This window comes from Girardinichthys multiradiatus, chromosome 24, assembly GCF_021462225.1.
Source record: "Girardinichthys multiradiatus isolate DD_20200921_A chromosome 24, DD_fGirMul_XY1, whole genome shotgun sequence".
Taxonomy (NCBI): domain Eukaryota; kingdom Metazoa; phylum Chordata; class Actinopteri; order Cyprinodontiformes; family Goodeidae; genus Girardinichthys; species Girardinichthys multiradiatus.
This window is the reverse complement of record NC_061816.1, coordinates 22,453,661-22,474,360: the sequence shown is the minus strand read 5'-3', so window position 1 is coordinate 22,474,360 and position 20,700 is coordinate 22,453,661. Positions and strand designations below refer to the sequence as shown.

The following is a 20,700-nucleotide window of genomic DNA, read 5'->3' as shown; positions in this document are numbered from 1 at the left end:
TACAATATAATCCTGGAAGACAACGTGGAGGAAAATTTAGAAAGTGCCTTGGTTTGTGACCTGATACTCTGCATGACCTGATAAAAGTATTCAAACCCTTTTATATTCCTGTCTTGCAGACTTGATCTATGGCCAGGTTTTGGACAGATGGTTTTGTTTGGACTAGGACAGATGGCTTCTCAGCCTTCTGCAGAGCTGAAGTGTGAGATAAGATTTCAGTCACGCTTAGAAAGGTTCAACTTCCATAGTCAACAAGTCTTGGAAGGAATAACAACAGGTTTTACCTTGGTCCCTCCCAGTTCTCATGGGATTCACCTTGAAAGATGCTGAAGCTGTTACAAGGAGGCCTCCTTACTTTGTCTTGTTAATATGATTTGACAGCACTCCTGAATATGTCTGATGCTGTAGAATTATTCTCCCTTGCAAGATTGTAATAAAGATGATTCTGAGTAAATCATCAATCTCTGTTTTGGTAAATACAAATTTTGCCATAACAGTTTGCTGTCAGGAATAGGATTCCTTGAATAATTTCAGTCCTTCAGTCACATTTGTCATATTAACAAAAGAAGGGTCTGATCAACCTGGGAAGAGCTTCCTCGCCTAAAACCAATTACTGTTAAAGGGAAGGAGGACTTCTGACTTGGTGTTTTTGGAGACTTAGTACTGGAATCCTAAAAGTAGCTAACTTTTTTCCAGAGACAGTGAGATCCTCAATCAGCATAGTTTAATTATTATTATTATTAATTTACTTAATAGTTTGTTGAAATTAACACAGAATATAAGCAAAGACCTAAAATCGAAATAATAAAAGATATAAAATTATCAAAGTTCAAAAGGTCTTGCTAATTAGATTAAAAGTTTGAAAATAATTCGGTTTCTACCTTAGGACCGACAGCTTAATGGACCTGGCTGTTTGCAGGGTGAAGCAGTTACCTGCAAAAGCCACCCCCCCTCCCACCCCCCAAATGAGGAGGAAGGTAGTAACATACCAGAACGCTCTAACTCGTGGAGACGTCTGCAGGTTTTCAAGGAATATTCCTTCCCTATTATCCAGACACGTAATGGGCCAGAAGAGCTGTAAGGAACTACTTCTTACCCGTGGAGAAACTTTTAATTTTATGAAGATAGAGACCAAAAAGCACGGAGTGCATCAATGAATGGGTTAAAATATTAGACTTTCCGACATGAGGCTCATTCAGCCCTAGAATATTAGAAACGGTTGTAGAAGCGACAAAAGAAAATGAAAAAAAGAGAAGAAAAAGGAAATTACAGGTGTGTGGACAACTGACTGACTGACAAAAATTCTGTTTGAGCAAAATCTGAACCATGTACTAAATCTTTTTTTCTGCCACTTACACACACACACACACACACACACACACACACACACACAGGATTTGAGTCCTCCCTCTGTGTTTTGAGTCTAGACGTTAGACACCCTCCCTCCCCACAGCTTCACTACACCAGAGGCATTTCTTCCGCATGGCCTGAAAGGGAGAGGTACAGCCTCCCTGGCTGCTGCAGACAACAATGCAAGAGTCTCCAGCAGCAACGAAACTCATATGGGTAAAAACCTGTGCTGTTTGCCAGAGCCAGAAGAGCATTACACTGGACTCATCTTAAAAGCACACTTATGCAAGTAGAAGAGAAAAAGGCTGGAGGGAAGTTCTGTCTCCCTCCTGGGGAAGGTAAAGTGCACAAGGAAATGTCCCATGCAGTAAATGTCCCATGCAGGCCTGGGGAGGGCCTGGGTCCTTGGACTGATTGTTGTGCCACAACAATCCAACTCAGGAGAAAGAAACTGATGGAGGTAACGGGCAAACACACACACATTAGTATATATATTTCCTGTTTGTCTGCAAATAAAGATGGCTTATTAACTGTTGACAGATGTAACAAAGGTTTAAATGTTATTACTGTTAGTTAGAAATTCCCTTCCAAAAGGCTGATAGCTTATGCTTATTTGACACCTTCCAGTTAATTATTTTAGAGAAGCGAGTTATCTTTCTCATCATGGTAGATTTATGGTCAACTATTTAAATTTTTTTAAGTTATTAAAAGGCAGAGGAATTTTACACACCTCCAAAACTCAGCAGTAACCATGTGTTTCTATGTCAGCATCAGGACAGACCATGAAGGAGCATTTTTAAAATCCATTGCATTTCAAACATTATTTTCTGTTGTCAGAGTTGTGCACTTTCATCTAAAACAGATCTGTGTTTTTATTATAATGTTGTCTGAAGCTCCTTATGAACCGGGGTAAAAGCAAATATAACGTGAGGCTAATTTAGAGCTGTGAACTAGTGATTGCCAACCCTAAATCTCATTGTCCAAAGCACAAATAATACACTCTAAAATCTGGACATATTAAAGGTATTTTATTGATTTTTCCATCTCTGCAGAAAACTGGTATCATTGTTCAAAGCAATGGTCCTCAACCTGTGGTCCCCGGATGTCAGAGGTCTGTGGGCCTTAGATTGTGGATCTAAGCCATTGATGGGTTGTGGCTTTGAATTGCATTAATACTCAAAATTGGGTTTATACTTTGGGGAACACAGACTGGAGCTGAAGGTTGTTTTGGCAGATGGCAGAAGTAATTAGGGTTCAGGAATTAAAATCTTAGAAAATACAATGCAATATGGGGCATAAAGTCCTTTATTTCAGGGACAAATAATGGCCCCTCTTTTAACACAAGAGACAAAGAGCGGCCCAAACTCCAGCCTCCTCCCCAGGGAGAAATGTTTGATTTCATGACAACTTGGATGAGTTTTAAATTGTTCAGATAAATGTTTATTTTTTTGGCATTAAAGGTTAAAAAAACGTCAAAAAAAGAATTTCTAATTAGTATAAAGGATCATGAACAAAATACTAAGAAATAAAATAATGGAACATTTATCACCATTTGAATTATAAAAGAGGGGTCCTAGGGATAATTTTCTCCCCTAGATCTTAAAACCTAAATATCCCTGATTTAAAGAACATTTCACCTGTTTCTGTTTGAAGCACTATGCTGAAATAAAATCTAGTAGGGGATTAAACTCGATTGTTTAATTTCTGGTTAAGTTTAACACAGGAGTTTTGTTTTGTCTTAGTGGTTGTTTATGCCATTAAATGTCAACACTGGCTTAAAATAATTATCTGCATTTAACCTGAGCAGATAAATTCCTAAATAAAACTGTAATTAAATTAAAACTTACAAAAAGAAAATTACAGCAGCAACTCTGAGGCTTCTAATTGCTGTCATTACAATGTTTAAGAATCGGCAAAGAGTTTCAGCAGCAGTCAATGTGGAGTCATGTAGGAAAAGACTGTTGCTGTGCTTCCAAATTATTTGAGATCTCTTTGAATTATATGCACCTATCTCTAGACAGGATCGTGAGAATCATCAAAGCATGGAAAAAAGAAAGCCCGGTTTTAATAGTGCAAATATACTTATTTTGTTTCCAGCAGACTAGCTGACTACTCTGGCTGTAAGGTGTTCACTGTGTTCATCTTAGAGACAGCCTTGGGGAGGAAACTGTCTTTGTGGCGGCTGGTTTGTGCCATCTGCTCTCTGTAGTACCCTGAAGTTTAAAGTCTAAACAGCCTGTGACCAGAATGTGTGGGGTCTGCAGAGATGGCCTATTTTCTCAGAGATGTTGCTGAGAAAACATATTTTTGAAAATACTTTTTTTAAATTCCTGAAGCTTTGCCAAATCACTTAGTTTATGTGATGCCATTAAAATATTCAGTAACTTTGATACTTATAATTTGATCAAAGATGAAATTTTGGCCATTTCTGTGTCTGCCTGAGATGGTTTGTCTTTGTTTTGTTGGAATGAATGAGTGTTTGTCATGCATATCTTGCATGACAAAATAATTCATGTTTAAAATAATGTTTCCTAACCCTAGATTTATTAAGACCTTTAGATTTCAGGAGAGTCAAAAAGCCACGTGTTTCTGAGGTAAGTAGATGTTAACAGTTCGGCAGTCTAAGGTGCAATAAGATGGGTTGGAAGGAATGAACTGTGGGACCGCCCACGGCCCACCCATATTCCTATCAGAGGTTGGTTCCACCCACCTACCAGGTTTGTACACACCCTAACTTGAGTGGTTAAGGTAGTGCAGGATAAAGTGTAGACCTAAGTTTACCGCATCTTCTGCTGACCTGTTTGCCCAGTAAGCAAACTGCAGGGAGTTCTTGGTGGGGGATGTAGGTAGACCCTTTGTGTGGGAGTGAATGGCTGGCAATCAAACCTACAAAAGAAGGGGTTCAGTTCCTCTGCCATGCAGGGTGTCATCACAGCATAGGGGGTGGGGCTCCTGTAGTTAGAGATGGACTGTAGGCTGTTCCACACGGAAGTAGTGTCGTTGGCTGACAAGCTGTTTTTTATTTTCTCACTAACGTCTTTTTGCCAATTTGTTCTTCTTTGTCAGTTTTTTTATAGTCTGCTTATACAGGGCCTGGTCTCCACTGTGGAAAGCTACATCTTTGGTCTAACCCAGCTGCCTCAGATGTGAAGAAAACCATGGCTTATTGTTGAAAGTGCAAAATGTAGTAATCTGCACACATATGTCCCCACAGAAGCTGATGTATGGCTGAGATCAGAGGCTGAGGCTTCAAAAACAGTCCAATCTGTGCCGCTAAAGCAGTTCTGTAGCATCAGCTTTGATTCCTAAGTCCATTTTTTAACAGTCCGAACCACAAGCTCAGAGGTCCTCAGTGTCTGCCTGTAAATTGGAATGATGTGGAGCAAGCAGTAGTTAGGGAGTGCTAACCCTGCATGAGGGACGTCACTGTATGCATCTTTTAAAGCTTTGTAACAGTGGTCCAGTGTGTTTTTGTCTTTGGTCAGGTAATTAACATGATGTCTGTATCTAGGTAGTTCATTTGAAAGATGTGCCCTGTTGAAATCCCCAAAAACGAGGAGAAGAGAGTCTGGATGTTTGTTTTTCTTCACGCCTGTTATAAGGTCCGCCAGATATCTGTTTTTTCCTGAGAGCTCATCACCGAGCCAGGTTTTGTTGAATCATAATGCAGCAGATCGGCAGAAGTCTGGGTTCTTTATGTTAAAGTTATGTGACAAAACTTAAAAATGTTCAACAGGTGTGACTACTTTTTGCAGTATGAAATTTTCCACTAATCAAACTATTAGCCAGATTACAAAACAAACCTAAAAAAATATGCCAACACAATAAACACTACAAACAACACATAACATCTATATGAGAAAACTTGGAGGATTTGATTTTACTGTTACTGTTTTTGATCACCTTAGTTAACTGAGCTGCTGAAGCTCAGGAAAGGCCACACATGGAATATCCCAAAAATTAAAAGTCCCAGTCAAGGAATTTTGTAAAAACTATTTATTGGAAAAAAAGGAAAGAGCCCCCTGCTTTTCTAATACAGAAAGGATGTGAACATCTCAGTGTAAAATTTAATCTGGGAAAAAAGGTGAATCAGAGATAAAATTACTTTTAGGAGAAAAATAACAATGCATGCACTCCATGCTGTGTCTCACACGTATCCACACAGATGTTTATATTGAAAAAAGAAAGACCTCCTCCTGTCTTTTCCAAAATCCATTGTTCTCGCAGCATGCTTGCAGGTTACATGTAAAAGTGGGTGGAGCTAAAATGTCAGGGGTCACCCGACAAAAAAGTGCTTGTTCTTTCCACCCTCTGTGTCCTTCTATCGAGCTTTTCATGACCCCCCTCCTTGTTGATTCTCGCAACACAATCACTGTTCTCTTTTATAACAGGGAGGGCAGGGGTCACTGAGCATGTACGTACTGCAGAACATGGTATTTCTAGTCTCAGGGGCTTCGTCCTTGGACTACAGTTTTACAAGTTAGATCAGAGGGAACGATACCATGGATTTCACTTTAGCAATAAAACTGATTGATTATCTTGAGTTGTGAAAAAGTTTCTTGAGCCAAATGATTGAGGTCTTTGGGAATACAACAAATTTCGATAGATCTTGCATAAATTGATTTTTCAAAATTAAATGTGGAATATTTTAAGGTTATTCATCAGTATTTAATTGTATTGGCTGTAATGTTTAACTGATACATGCTGCCAGATCCTACATTCTCCTTCGCCTCAGTGATATCAAGGGTCAGAGTTAGTAAGCTTTGAGGTCAAACACTCTAGCTCATTTTGTCTTTGGTTTAGTCATTCAGCAAAGGTAAACCTTTAGCTCCATCTAATGGAGCATATAGGAAAAGACCATAAGTCATATTACTCTCCTTAGGGTTTTATTTATATCTTCACTAAAAGAACGCTTATTGATGATCATTTCAAGTACAGTTTTGCACATTTTGTATTGTGTATCTAAAAACGGACCCAGTGCCTTTTTGTGAAATTTTCCCAAATAAAACACAAAACAAGTATTTGAAAGCTCAATATTTCCTCTACTGGGGCAATTAGCAAAAACTAACCATGGAAACAATGGCAAACTAAAGTTTGCAAACAAGCTTTACCCATCTCTCCTTTGCAATTCAATTTCCTTCTGGGCAGAAGTGTTTAAGCAAAACCAGGTGGGATGGGCAGGTTTATACATAACATACACCTAGGTGGTTCTGCTGGGGTATAGATTTTAAACTGTCACTTCAGAGCTTCAAAATATCCCGGCATATTTATCCCCGGTGTTATAGGGTTTTTGAAAAATCTATTTACCTCATGTGGTTGGAGCAGGTAAACCAATTTTAGGATCCAGATGCAAACAATGAAAACCAGAGCACTTAAATACAGAGGGAGGGTGGAGAAATGACCAATGAACTACAAGAGTCAATCAGGTGAAATGTGGAGCAGCTGGTGGCAGGGAGACGTTTTAAACAAAATATAAAAAAAACACATTATTTTCTCCTCAGCATTACTTTACTTTCTTTCTTTTTTAAGATGGCATTCCAATTAGATTAAATGGATGTTTCCAGGGGGAAGTTATGTGACCTGTACTGAAGGTCGGAGATCTCTGTTGACAGTTTCCTGTGGGTAGTATGGGCTTTGCTGTTTGAAACACTCTTGAAGCGATAGCTCAAAGAGCTTTTGTCTTAGAATGTAGGCAGGAAGACGATTGGGAACTGCATAAGAACTGATATTTGCAGTGGAAATAGATGGAAAGATGACTTGCATCAAAAGAAAAACAACTTTCTGAACTCATTTGTTCTTGACATACACTGGAGAGGTAAACATGGCTCACTACTTTTTGGTTGCTTTTGAACCCACTTACTTTGGATTTCTGTAACTGACCACAAAAACAAGCAGACAAGTTTCTTAAAGACTTAAAGCTATATACAGGAGATGAACAGTATCTGACAATCATAATCAGGAAACTGGAAAAAAGTCTAGGACAGACCTGACACATGACTTGAGAGATGCTTCATCCTTTAGTTGATCATCTAGTCGGAAAATAATCCGGTACTGGACTGAAAATTTGCAAAAAAACAGCAACATTTAAAACATTTTTAAAAAGCCTGGAAAACTATTGAATGAGACCATTAGATAGACACTGAAGTGTAGCTTCTTATGCAACGTAGAGAGAATAGCCATAACTACAGACTTATCAACAATCTTTGTTACCTAGAGATGTAGTTAACTACCAAGAAAGATAAACAGGTTCATTGTTTTTTCTGCAGGAATAAGGACAAAATAATGCTTAACTTGTAGTTTACTTATACATCATAGGCTCTTAGCTTGCAAGTGGACTGTTTTGCACTGGTTTTGACTTTGAAGGTAGGGGTGGTTGCCTTTGTGAAACTTTTAATTGTATCTGCAATGCTGGATATTCCTACTGGTAATATAGATACAGGATTACCAGGAATTTTCCATTTTAAACCCAATACTTTTGTGAAGTCAGACATCAAACTTTTTTGGAGAGTGTTTATAAGCTTTGAGACATTTTAGTACAAAACATTTACTTCAAGTCCCACAAATGAAACAACAGAATGCGTAAATTGGATTCCATTGTGGCAGTGTGGTTCTACAGCTTTTTCAGCTATCTGGAGTCATTTAGATCAGGTATATTTTGAAATCCATAATGCTGGATTATCCAACACTTAATACAGATGCTTTCAAGCACAGTATTGGATCTAAGACACCTTCATTTTGTTTGTAAAAAACAAAGGTGTTTCCGATTCAGTTTCACACATTAATCTAAGAGGGTCGGGAAGCCAAAAAAAAAGCCGAACATTTTACTTTTTAAAATATTTTGAGTGAGTGTACATTTATCTCCACTTTATCTCAGTTTCTTAGGTTTAATTATCACACATTTTGTAGTCTTGCTTACGCAAGGCACCAACATTTCAACCTCATGCCTGAAAAACTGCACTGACCAAGTTGTCATGGTATGACATCCTTGGACTTGGTTTGTGTTTTTGTATTAACCGTTCTTAGGTCTATGGTTTCCTTTAGTGCTAATTAGTTCCACCTGTCCCTTATGCCTCCATGTCTCCTTGCCACACCTGTTCTAAGTTCCTGTGATTACCTGCCTTTGTTTTCTCCCTGTATATTAGTTGGTCTGTGTTTTTTGTTCCCCGCTGGTTCCTCCGTCACTATTCCTCGTTCACTACCCTTGTTTATGCTCAGTTTTGCTACGTTACAGAACTATGTACACATGTAAGTTTTTGGCTTGACTCATGTTTGTACTTGTTGGATTATGTTACGTTTTGGAGACCTTTAATTAAAGAAAAGTCTTCCTCTCATCATGCGGCTGCCAAGCTCGTGATACAAGTGGCCTCCATCTTCACTCAGATCTTCAACAAGTCTTTAGAGCTGTGAGACGTTCCCTCCTGCTTCAAATGCTCCACTATCAATCTGGTCCCCAAGAAACATCACAGAATTAAATGACTACAGACCTGTCACCCTGACATCTGTGGTCATGAAACACTTTGAGCGACTGGTATTGAAGCATCTGAAGGTCATCACCGGCCTCCTGCTGGACCCCCTGCAGTTTGCTTACCCGACCAACATGTCGGTAGATGATGCAGTCAGTTTGGGCTACACTTCATCCCCCAACACCTCGACCACCCAGGATGTACGGCAGGATCCTATTTGTGGTCTTCAACACCATCAACCCAGACATCCTCCACCAGAAGCTAACCCAGCTCACAGTGCCAGTCTCTACCTGTCAGTGGATCACCAGCTTCCTGGCTGACCAACAGCAGCGGGTGAGGCTGGGGAGCATCTTCTCCCACACAAGAACCATCAGCAACCCCCAGGGATGTGTTCTTTCCTCGTTCCTCTTCTCTTTGTACACAATTGATGGTACCTCAGCGGACCCAACTGTAAAACTCCTGAAGTTTGCAGATGGCAACACTGTTATTGGTCTGATCCAGGACAATGATGAGTCTGCATACAGACAGAAGGTGGATTGTCTGGTCCACTTGTGCAGTCATAACCACCTGGAGCTTAACTCGCTCAAGACTGTGGAAATGACAGTGGACATTCGAAGAACTCCCCCTCACTGCCTCTCCTCACCCTCCTCCACAACACTGTCTCCTCTGTGGTTCACTTCCAGTTCCTAGGAAACATGTTTTCTCTGAACCTTAAATGGTCCTCACACATAGACACTGTTCAGAAGAAGGCCCAGCAGGGACCTTACTTCCTGCGGCAACTCAAGTACCGCTACAATCTTCTATACTGCCATTATTCAGCCTGTCCTGTCTTCGTCCATCACTGTGTGGTTTGGCTTATTCACAAAACCGGACAGGTCCAGACTGCAACAAACAACTAGGTCTGCACAAAGAGTCATCAGGGCTCACCTTCTCTCCATCCAGGACTTGCACAGGTCTAGGGTCAGAAAATAAGGCATCTCTGCAGACCCAACACATTATGGTCACAGGCTGTTTAGACTTTAACCTACAGGGCGGTGCTACAGAGAGCAGATGGCACAAATCAGCCGCCACAAAGACATTTTCCTCCCCCACGCTGTCTCTCTGATGAACACAGTGTACACCTTACAGCCAGAGTAGTCAGCTACTCTGCTGGAAACAAAATAAGGATATTTGCACTATTAAAACCGGGTTTTCTTTTTTCCTTTCTTTATATAACAAAATTGTTGTGTATTCATACAGTCAGGCTGGAACTCATTGGCTCTTAAAAGAGACTTCCTAAATTCGCTAAATGATAAACTGAAGGATGAATTGGCCTGCCAGGATGAAACTAATACCTTAGAGGATCTAATAAATGTATCCATCCACATTGACAACCGCTTGAGGGAGAGAGCCAGGGAAAAGAAGACCCAAAATAGCCTAGCTTCTAGATAGTTTACAGATTTACCTCCTGTGACGTCATCACACTCCAACTCTCAGAGAGCCGAAATCCCTCAGACTCCTGAGCCTATGCTAATAGGTAGAGTCCGATTGTCACCCAAAGAAAGACGCATTTAAACGCCGGTCAGTGTCTCTACTGCGGTGATTCGGGTCATTTTCGCCTAAATTGCCCTGTATGCCCAAAAGGTCCGGCCTGCTAGTAGTTTTGGGGGTGCTGGCGGGCGCTAACCATCAAAGCAAGCATCCCCGTTTTCTTCTCAAGTCCACCATCTGTTTTAACCAGGAACAGATTCCTGTTATGGCTCTGCTAGATTCGGGGTCTGAGCAGAACCTTATCAACCCAAATTTTGTTCAAAAATATAATATATCTGTTCAAGATCTCACATCACCTATTAAAGTCACTGCCTTGGATGGGTGATCACTGAACCCTGAGTCACTGGAGACCACCGGCTTGATCTGAGACACGTGGAATCTAGGATGAATGCGAAAACTAGCAGGTAACCGAAGGCGAACAGCAGAGGGACTAATCACAGTCTCAATCTCGTAGGGACCGATGAAACGAGGCGAAAGCTTCCTAGACATGGATTTAAGGGGTATATCACATGCTGACAACCATACCCTTTGTCCAGGCTGGTATTCAGGTGCAGGTCTACGATTCTGATCAGCAAAACGTTTATTTTGATCAGAAGCGTGGTTCAAGGTCCGAATGGTGGAGGTCCAGATAGATTTGCAGCGGCAAACATGTTGGTGGACTGAAGAAACCGTAATATCCTTTTCGTTGGCAGCAAACAGGGGTGGCTGATATCCAAGGGAAGTTTCAAAAGTTGAACGTCCAGTAGCTGAAGAAACATGTGAATTTAATGCGTACTCCACCCAAGGTAGGTATGAGCATCGTAAGGTGGACTCCAGCTGCTGATTTAGTCTTTCGGTTTGGCCATTAGACTGAGGGTGATAACCTGAGGTCAAAGAAACCTTAGCTCCTAGGGTTAAACAAAACTGTTTCCAAACCTGCGAGATTAATTGTGGGCCACGGTCAGATAAAATGTCTTGAGGGATACCATGAAGATGAAACACATGTTTAGTGAGTAGTTTGGCTGTCTGTAGAGCTGACAGAAGTTTCCTGAGGGGAATGAGATGGCAAGCCTTAGAAAAACGGTCCACAATTGAGAGAACTGACGTCATACCTGAAAAAAGGGGAAGTCCAGTAACAAAATCCAATGCTATGTGAGACCAGGGTCGATTTTGGGATGCTGAGGGGTTGTAGAAGACATGCGGGTGACTGGTTACTGGACTTATTTCTGGCACAAATTGCACAAGCCTGAACAAACTCCTTCACATCTTTATGTAATGAAGGCCACCTAAACCTCCTTTGAACTAGAACAATAGTCCGACTAACACCAGGATAGGAAGAAATTTTGCAGTGTGCAACCAATTGATTAGTCGGGAGCGTACCTTCGATGGGACATAGATGCAGTTTGGTGGTCCATTGCCAGGACCAGGTTCTTGTTGTTGGGCCCTAAGAACAGTGTCTTCCATCTCCCACCTGAGTGCTCCAATTGTCCAAGTGGGTGGCAAGATAGGAGCAGGTTCCTTCACGGAATCGTCAGTGGCAAACTGTCAGGAGAGGGCATCCGGCTTAGTATTCTTAGGCCCGGGTCTGAAAGAGATGCATAAGTCAAAACGGGAGAAAAATAAAGACCACCGGGACTGACGTGGGTTAAGCCTTCTTGCAGACTGTAGGTAGGCCAGGTTCTTATGATCAGTCCAGACTTGAATGGGATGCCCAGCCCCCTCAAGCCAGTGGCGCCACTCTTCAAGAGCCAGTTTGACGCCCAGCAATTCTCTGTCCCCCACGTTGTAGTTCCTCTCTGTGTTGTTGAACCTGCGGGGAAAAAAAGGCAGAAGGATGAAGCCTCCCATCCTCTGAGTTCTGAGACAACACCACTCCGACTCCAATGTCTGAGGCGTCGACCTCCAGGATGAATTGTCTTGAGGAATCCGGATGGACTAAGAGGGGGGCTTGAGAGAACCTCTCCTTGAGGGTTTGAAAGGCTGTTTCAGCTTCAGATGGCCAGAAAAAAGAGCACTTAGAGGAAGTTAGTGCAGTCAGAGGTGCAGCAATGAGACTATAGTCTTTAATGAAACGTCTGTAAAAGTTTGCGAAACCCAAAAAACGCTGTAATGATTTACGGGAGTCAGGCACCGGCCATTCCAGTACTGCCTTAATTTTCACTGGATCAGAGCGTACCTGTCCACCCTCAAGGATGTAACCCAGAAATGTGACGGAAAACTGATGGAACTCACACTTCTTGGCCTTGACAAACAAGCGGTTCTCCAACAGACGCTGCAGTACTTGGCGAACGTGTCTGCGGTGCTCCTGAATGTCCTTCGAATAGATCAATATATCGTCCAAGTATACGAAAACAAAAATGTTCAAAAAGTCTCTGAGCACGTCGTTGACTAAAGCCTGGAACACAGCAGGGGCATTACATAGTCCAAAGGGCATAACCAAGTATTCAAAATGACCTAATGGTGTCTTGAAAGCCGTCTTCCACTCATCCCCTTGGCGGATCCTGACCAGATGGTCAGCATTACGAAGATCTAACTTGGAAAAGATAGTGGCACCATAAACCGGTTCGAAGGCAGAGGTGAGGAGAGGAAGTGGGTATTTATTCTTAACGGTGATTTGATTTAAACCCTTATAATCAATACAAGGACGTAAGGAACCATCCTTCTTCCCTACAAAGAAAAAACCTGCCCCCAGTGGTGAAGATGAGGGCCGAATAATCCCTGCAGACAAGGAGTCAATATTATAGTTTTTCATAGATTTTTGCTCTGGAAGGGAGATATTGTAAAATCTGCTAATGGGTAGAGGGGCACCGGGAAGAAGGTTGATCACACAATCATAGGGTCTATGAGGTGGTAGGGACAGGGCCTTATTTTTACTAAAGACTCCCTTAAGATCATGATATTCAAGAGTAAGGTCAATTACCTCGTCTTCCTTCTTAGCCTGTTGAGGTTGACTAGGGGGAAAAGTAGATTGGAGGCAAGATGAGTGACAATTTGTGGACCAGGACTCAATACGACACATAGACCAGTCTAAGTGCGGATTATGCTCTTGCAACCAGGGGAAACCTAACACTAATGAGCCTTGGGATACAGGAAACACAAAAAATGAAGTCTTCTCTCTATGATTGCCTGACAATAAAAGTTCTATGGGTCTTGTTTGGTGAGTTATTTGCTGCAACTTCTTACCATCTAGAGCTAGAACAGAATGTGGGGAATCAAGTAATTCGACTTCGATACCTGCCTACTTTACCAACTCAGAGTCAATTAAATTCTGTTCGCAGCCAGAATCTATGGCGATAAGGTCATGGTATGCTGGTTCACTATGATAGTAGCAGGTAAACTAAATCTGGGGGCTTTACAGATCTGACTTTGGTCCACCAACCCCCCCTTCAAAGCCAGTGGACCCTGTCTTTTACTGGCCCAGGGCAGACAGGACAATTTACCACAAAATGAAGAACAGTAAAAACACTGCTTGGATAATCTACGTCTCTGTCTCTCTTCTAGAGAAAGACGAGTACGACCCACCAGCATGGGTTCAAGTTCAGGAAAGGTTTGCCGAGATGGATTTGAAACATAGGATGGAAAATTACTCTTTAGCTGAGGTTTGTAGTGGGACCTTTCTACTCTGGATCTCCTTCTCTCTCTGATTCTGTTGTCAACTCTGGTAGCTAAGGAAATAACTTCATCCAAGGTAGAGGGCTCATCTATAATGGCCAATTCATCTTTTAGTGAATCATCTAATGCGTGCAAAAATGTTGTTTTCAAAGCCTCATTGTTCCAGCCCGAGGTGGCTGCTAACGTACGAAATTCGATAGAAAACTCATTAATAGGTCTATTACATTGTTTTAAGGCCCTTAACTGTCGGCCAGCATTAGACTTGTCTAACAAGAGGGAAAAAGTCTCCTTAAACTCCTTAACAAAATCTTCAAAAGTACAACCAAATCCTTTACAATCAAGAAACCAGGCCTCAGCCCATTGCAAAGCCTTGCCTGTCAATAATCCAATAACATAAGAAATCTTTGCATCATCATGAGGAAAGGAACGGGGGGATCGGTTGAAAACCAGGGAGCACTGGAGCAAAAATCCCCCACAATTGCCCACCTCCCCAGAAAACCGTTCAGGATTAGGCGAAGTGACGTCACGAGAAAGAGGTAGCTGTTGGGATTCTGGTAATGCTATAGCGCCATCTACGGGTGTGGTGGACTGTGTACCTAAGGTTTGTTGTAACATGGAAGTAATCTGCACAAGTGGTTGGTTATTCTGACGTTGTTGCTCTGAAAGAGAATGGAGAGTAGAATGATGAAAATGGATTTGGTTTGTGTGTTCAGCAAGAGTTCTGCGGAGTGCTTCTGCTGGGCCTTGTTTGCCAGAGTGTTCTGTCATTTTCGTAATAGATCTGACCCACATACAGAAAGCACTCCGGAGAACAGAGTAAATAAATATAAGATTTTATTAAGACAAGAATGATTAGGGAACGAAATGGATGGTTCTCCAACTGAATGGAAAGAAGGGAAGAGAACTGGTGAAAACAAGGAACTGAATGAAGTTGAAGAGCAGTAATTTGATGCAATAAAAAGAACAGCTTACTAAATAGGCGTGGTCAGGTGCGAAATCCAAACGAAGCCAGTAGATAAGGAAAGAGATCTTCAGAGCGTAGATAGCCTTGTTCATCCAGAAAAGGTTTCCAAACTCTTAGTCCGTATTTGATGGCATAAACCCAAGGTTCAGGTTTACTTAACCTGCGAAGGAGTATAAACAAAGTTACACAAGGTCGAAAAAACAAAGCATATATCTACAGCTTGGCTGGAGCTTGTTACCACTATGGGCAAAACACTGGCATCGAAGTGCTGGCAGTCTCCTGCTTAAGTACTCCCCAAAGCAATCAGCAGAATAAGTCGCACATGTCACCCAGCACACCTGTGAACTCCAACACTGTCTGAAAAACACTGAGCACATGTAACAAGCACAAAATGCAAACAAAACCCAGATCCTGACAGGTAAAACTGGACCCCAGCAAGATCTCAGCTGTACAGCACTGGCCAACTCCTATCAACCGCAAACAGCTGCAACGTTTTCTTGGGTTTGCCGACTTCTACAATTCCTCATCCGTTATTATAGTCCAATCAGATCCCCTTTCACAGCATTCTCCTCCATAAAGAGACCCTTCACCTGGTCTCCGGAAGCTGAGGAGGCTTTCACCACGCTGAAGGAAAGATTCTCCTCAGCTCCAGTACTTACTCATCCGGATCCCAGGTCTCAGTTCATCATGGAGGTGGACGCCTCAGACACAGGGGTTGGAGCTGTGCTCTCCCAAAGTTCTCCACCTGATGGTAAGCCCCACCCCTGTGCATTCTACTCTAAATGTTTCTCCCCAGCAGAACAAAACTACAACGTTGGAGATTGTGAGCTCCTCGCCATCACAATGGGTCTAGGTGAATGGAGGCACTGGCTGGAAGGAACTTCTCAACCCATAACCATTTGAACTGATCACATGAACTTCACCTGCATCCAAACAGCTAAGCGTCTCAATCCCTGTCAGTCACATTGGTCAATATTTTTTTCCTGTTTTAATTTTACCATTACACACCGTCCGGGCTCCAAGAATGTTGAACCAGATGCCCTCTCCAGACAGTTTTCTACATCTTAAGAATGCCTTGAACAAGCATCCATTATTCCCAATCCTGAATAATTAAAGCCCTATCATGGGATCTGGAGGACCGAATCCACAGAGCCCAGAAAGACAACCCTGATCCAGGAGGTGGTCCACCTGGTCGCATTTATGCTCCATCAAGCATCAGGTCCAGGGTAATGCAGTGGGCACACTCATCCAGATTATTTGCCCATCCAGGTTCTAGTCGCACCATTGCTCTGCTCTGCTTACATGTCTGGTGGCCATCCTTAAATAGAGATGTTGTTGAGTATGTGTCTGCCCGTGCCACGTGCAAGAAACAAGAGCTCATACAGACCTCCTGCTGGTTTGCTCCAGCCCTTGTCTGTTCCAAGTCAACCCTTGTCCCACATAGCCTTAGATTTTGAAATTGATGGGCTCTATATCAATCATGTTTTCAGGCTTTATCGCATCCCTACAGAAATTATTGCCAAAAGAGGACCCCAGTTTATATCCCAGAGTAATTTTTGCTCTGCTCTTGGTGCCAAATCTCAGCTTTCCTACCGACATTTGCTTCTCCCCGCCACTTTCCCTGGCTCCATCTTACCATCCATAAAAACACATCTTTCCCATTGCCAGAAAGTTTGGAACCAAACCAAAGCTGTCCTGCAATGAACATATCACCAAAGCAAAAAGTAGGCTGATATGAAGAGGATACCTACTCCCACTTACTCAACTGATTAAGAGGTTTGGCTGTCCTCCCGGAACTTTCCCTTCAGAGCCTACTCAAAGAAGGAGCAGGAACCTGGAGGGAGGCGTCAGCTCGTTATATCTGATAGCGTGGAAACCCAAACCTGTTCTTCAGTTCTCCTGCATTTACTAAACCAGCTCTAATCGATTTTTTTTTCTTTTTTTTTTTACCGTGTCCTGTCTGGCAGAGTAGCGCTCAGAATTGTCTGAGTGCCAAGAAAAAGCCCAACAGATTTACTTTCACAAGTAGAACATTACAGCTAACACTTTAAAGCTCTGCTCGATATTTGTAAAAAAAAAAAAAAAAAACTTTATTAGAAACTGCTTTGGGATTATTCCAATTGTTACATACACAGAGACACAAATGAAAAGGAAAAAAATAAGAAACACGAAAGAGAGAGAGTTGGGGCAAAAGAAAAAGAGGAGAGAAGGAGAAAAGAATGGAGGAAAGAAAGAAGGATGAAGAGAATACAAAATAACAACCTGCTTGCTTCTACACCTGCAGAAACATTCCTATTAACTTTTTTACCAAAATGTGCACGGTACTTATGAATGCAAAATGTATTTAGTGGTAAATGCAGTTCAATATCGAACATTTGTGTATCTGGTAACACCTGAATCTAAACACCCGTGGGTCTGAGTGTAAGCACGCTTGTGTATACAATGTTGCTCCATAAAAATATGCAATAACGAGTGTGAGGAGCCACAGACCTGCCCCGCTGGACCTGGGACAGATACGGAGGAGATCTGAGCCATAGATATCCAAAGGCCCCCCAGAGCACAGGAACCCCAGGAGAACCATCGCTGGGACTACCACAACCCTCCCCCAGAGAAGAGCAGGGGAGATTCCCAGGGGAACCACCCAGCAGCCACAGTGCAGAAGCCCCAGGGAGCTGCAGCGTTGAGCCCACAGGCCCTGTCAGCAGCCATCTATGCCTGAGCAGATCCAGCCATGGACTCAGAGACCCGAGCCCCCAGGATACATCAACCCCAAGCAGAGGCCCGACAGAGCCCAGGGGTCCAGGCCCCAAGATGCAGCCACTGGGAGTGAGCTGGCACACACAGAAGCACCCAGCCCTGGACATCGAGAACCACAAGTACACCAGCAGGCAGAGACACCAACCACCTGCAGGTAGTGTGATGGGGAGGTAATAGGCCCCACATTTGATGGGGGTCCTAAACTGATCTAGGAGAGGGAGCAGTCCAAGACCCAACGTGACACACAAAACAGGCACACACAGTCACAATCACACATTCCCACCCTCTTGCGTACACATAAAAACACTCACAGCCCCCAGCGCCAGACCCCCCAGCAACCACAGCCCGAGGATACCCCAAATGCCCCAAACCCAGACATGCCCCTGCATCTGCCACAACGCCCCACAGGATGAAGCCAAAGGTGCCCCACCCCCACTAGGCGATGGAGCCAATGAAAGAAGCCCAGAGAGATTGATATGATGTTGAGGCAGAGGCTGTCTCAAGACTTATGTAAACCAACCGAAGGTTTCTATACTGGTTAATATATTTAAACCATTCTGAGATGTATTGTAGCCTGTTGGCTAACAAGTAATGATGAAAGTTAGGCAGATCAAATCCTTGTTTCTCTTTGGACGTTTGTAGTGTTTTTAAGCTAATACGTGGGGGATTATCTTTCCAAAGAAATTTAGTGACGGAGGAGTCCAGAGATCTAAACCAGTCAGATGATGGTTTATTTGGAATCACTGAGAATACTTAATTGATATTTGGCAAGACCATCATTTTTATTGAAGCAACTCTGGCCATGAGTGATATAGGTAGAGAATTCCATCTAGCGAGATCATCTTCCACTTTTTAATAGCAGGATGTGGTTTAGTTTTGTTAAATCTGCCAATCTAGGAGAAACATTAATACCCAAATATGTAATATTACCTAACTGTAGTTGTGTATCAAGGGAACTGTGGAAAAAAACAATTAATTGGAAGAACTGTCGATTTCAACCAATTTATGGAATAATCCAAAATTCTTGAAAACGAATTTATCAATCTGATTTGCGAATGCTGGAGAACAAGTAATACATCATCTGCATAAAGACTGATTCTATGTTCAATATTCATGCATTTTATGCCTTTAATATCTTTAGTTTGCCTGATTGCTGCCACTAGTGGTTCAATAAAAAAAACAAATAATGAGGGGGAAAGTGGGCATCCCTGCCTGGTGCCCCTCTGAAGACAGAAGCTGGAAGATGTTTGGTTATTTGTCCTGATACATGCTGCTGGGGAACTGTATAATATATTTTACCAATTTATGAAAGAGTTTCCAAAGCCAAATTTAGTCAAGGTTGCAAACAAGAATTTCCAGTTAACTCTATCAAATCCCTTTTCTGCATCAAGAGATAATATATTGGTCTCAATATTTTTACTGTAGGAATAGTCTATTAAATTAAGTAATCTGCGTAAATTGTGGATGAATGCCTCCCTTTTATAAAACCAGTTTGGTCAGGATGTATTAAGAGAGGAGTTACCTTTTCTAGTGTTTTTGCGAAGGCTTTACAGATTATTTTGAGATCAATGTTATTAAGGGATATGGGATGGTAACTGGTAGGAAGTACTGGGTCTTATATACTGACAATACATTTCTTTTGGTTATGTATAGATATTTATATTATTATAAATCTACCCTCTGGATCTGTAATTGTGTCTAATACTGTAAAGTTAACACTTCTGTGAATTAAGATTGCTACTCCCCTTTGCCTAGAATTATAGCAGGCAGAAAACAAATTAGGAAACTCAGGTTATTTAAGATCATCTGCAGCTGTGGCAGAGTTATGAATCTCTTGTAATAAGGCAATGTCTGCCTGTAGTCTTTTAAGCTGATTAATTTTTTTTTACATTTTCTCTCTGGTGCCGCCTCCATTCACATTCCATTTGACAAATCTTATTTTGCCCGTGTGTCGCTAAAGTTAGACAGCACATGTCACCACAGAAACAGATACTGCAGACCCAAGTGAAATCATAGTTAGTGTCGTGGGTTGCCTGACATGAAGTCCATAAGCAAAGACAGAGACAGAGAAAAAGACAGAAAATTAAGAAGGTGCTGGGGATAAGAGGGGGTGAGAGATATAAGGTTATGTTAATAAATATTTGTGTGTGTGTGAATGTGCAAGTTTGTGTGTGACAGAAAGAAAAAAGAGTGACATAGAGTGCGTTAAGCAGAGTAAATGAGAGGTAGATGAGAGGAGACAAAAAGGAACACATACCCAAAAGCCCAGCCTTGGCCCCGCCCACATCACACAATGTAAACATCATACTGAGCTGTGCATTGTATTAGATTACATTTGCCAGTTATCTAACCTCTTATCTAACCAGTGTTAGAATAACCTGCTGTTGCTCCAAAAAGCCATGGAATGATCTCCTGGTCCCTGAACAACTGACCATTGACATAAGGTTTATCTACTACCGCTCCAGCCATGGGTCTCCTTTCCTCTACTGTCTCCAGCCTTGCGACTCAGAGATCACTACTTGGAAACACCAAACCATTGCTCACCTGCCTGTCCACCTTCCAACACCACATGCTTAGCTGAAGCGCTTCCACTCAGAAGATTACAAAGTGAGAGAGACAGTACTCTGTGCCAACCCTCCTGCGTAACCCAGCTTCCGTGGGAAAACGTTTCTCCTCCTACAAGCATCATCCATCATCAACAGTAAGCAGATCTCACTTCTGTCCTGCACAACTCTCAATATCTTCTCTAGAACAAACAATACCCTCTATCCTCTCCTCCTCAGTGCCTATCCAGATCTCTTTGGCAGACCCAGAAGGTGTTTTGTCTCACTTGTGCTGTGTTTCAAATAAACTGTTTAATCTGCTGTTCTGCCTCCAAAACTGTTTGCCCATACTCAGAGTCAATAAACCATCATTATGACAATTTCAAATAAAATTATCTTATCAGTCCAACATAACTTCGCATTGAATTATTTTGAAATCCAACGTTTGATTTGTGCAAATCTATGGATCCTCCACTCTACTTAACACTGTGCATGTGGTGCT

General features: G+C 42.1%; 1 long non-coding RNA gene across 2 annotated transcripts; it reads left to right on the top strand.

Annotated features, from left to right (window-relative positions):
• The first annotated feature begins 1,011 nt into the window (after window positions 1-1,011).
• On the top strand, window positions 1,012-20,595 carry LOC124861352. 2 transcript variants are annotated; one of them, XR_007036606.1, is made up of 4 exons: window positions 1,012-1,272; window positions 1,395-1,810; window positions 20,152-20,356; window positions 20,439-20,595. It is a non-coding gene; the product is annotated as an uncharacterized LOC124861352 (long non-coding RNA). The 2 variants fall into 2 exon arrangements; XR_007036605.1 differs by having other exon boundaries at window positions 20,121-20,356.
• Window positions 20,596-20,700: the final 105 nt, after the last annotated feature.